This window comes from Triticum aestivum, chromosome 3B, assembly GCF_018294505.1.
Source record: "Triticum aestivum cultivar Chinese Spring chromosome 3B, IWGSC CS RefSeq v2.1, whole genome shotgun sequence".
Taxonomy (NCBI): Eukaryota; Viridiplantae; Streptophyta; class Magnoliopsida; order Poales; family Poaceae; genus Triticum; species Triticum aestivum.
The window spans coordinates 715,798,874-715,800,590 of NC_057801.1; positions in this window are offsets into that span (position 1 = coordinate 715,798,874).

The window sequence follows — 1,717 nt, forward strand, 5'->3', positions numbered from 1 at the left end:
GATGTGATCACGGACATGACGAGGAGTCTCGAAATGGTCGAGACATAAAGATTGATATATTGGAAGCCTATATTTGGATATCGGAATTATTCCGGGTGAAATCGGGATTTTACCAGAGTACCGGGGGGTTACCGGAACCCCCCCGGGGTTAACAGGCCTACATGGTCCCTAAGGGAGAAGAGGAGGTCCGGCCAGGGCCGGCCGCGCCCCCCCTCCCCCTAGTCCGAATAGGACAAGGAAGGGGGGGCGGCGCCCCCCTTTCCTCTTTCCCCCTTCCCCCTTCCTTCTCCAACAAGGCAAGAGGGGGGTGTCCTACTCCCGGTGGGAGTAGGACTCCTCCAGGCGCACCCCTAGGGGACGGCCGCACCTCCTCCCTCCCTCCTTTATATACGGGGGCAGGGGGACACCCCATAACACACAAGTTCATCTTCGTGATCGTTCCTTAGCCGTGTGCGGTGCCCCCCTCCACCATATTCCAACTCGATAATATCGTAGCGGTGCTTAGGCGAAGCCCTGCGACGGTAGAACATCAAGATCATCACCACGTCGTCGTGCTGACGGAACTCTCCCTCTACACTCGGCTGGATCGGAGTTCGAGGGATGTCATCGAGCTGAACGTGTGCTAGAACTCGGAGGTGCCGTAGTTTCGGTGCTTGATCGGTCGGGCCGTGAAGACGTACGACTACATCAACCGCGTTGTTCTAACCCTTCCGCTTTCGGTCTACGAGGGTACGTGGACAACACTCTCCTCTCTCGTTGCTATCCATCACCATGATCTTGCGTGTGCGTAGGAATTTTTTTGAAATTACTACGTCCCCTAACAGTGGTATCAGAGCCAGGTTTTATGCATTGATGTTATATGCACGAGTAGAACACAAGTGAGTTGTGGGCGATACAAGTCATACTGCTTACCAACATGTCATACTTTGGTTCAGCGGTATTGTTGGATGAAGCGGCCCAGACCGACATTACGCGTACGCTTACGCGAGACCGGTTTTACCGCCGTGCTTTGCACACAGGTGACTAGCGGGTGTCTGTTTCTCCAACTTTAGTTGAACCGAGTGTGGCTACACCCGGTCCTTGCGAAGGTTAAAACAACACTAACTTGACGAACTATCATTGTGGTTTTGATGCGTAGGTAAGAACGGTTCTTGCTCAGCCCGTAGCAGCCACGTAAAATTTGCAACAACAAAGTAGAGGACGTCTAACTTGTTTTTGCAGGGCATGTTGTGATGTGATATGGTCAAGACATGATGCTATATTTTATTGTATGAGATGATCTTGTTTTGTAACCGTAGTTATCGACAACTGGCAGGAGCCATATAGTTGTCGCTTTATTGTATGAAATGCAAACGCCCTATAATTGCTTTACTTTATCACTAAGCGGTAGCGATAGTCGTAGAAGCAATAGATGGCGTAACGACAATGATGCTACGATGGTGATCACGACGGTGACGATGGTGATCACGACGGTGCTTTGGAGATGGAGATCACAAGCACAAGATGATGATGGCCATATCATATCACTTATATTGATTGCATGTGATGTTTATCCTTTATGCGTCTTATCTTGCTTTGATTGACGATAGCATTTTAAGATGATCTCTCACTAAATTATCAAGAAGTGTTCTTCCTGAGTATGCACTGTTGCAAAAGTTCTTCGTGCTGAGACACCACGTGATGATCGGGTGTGATAGGCTCTACATTCAAATACAAC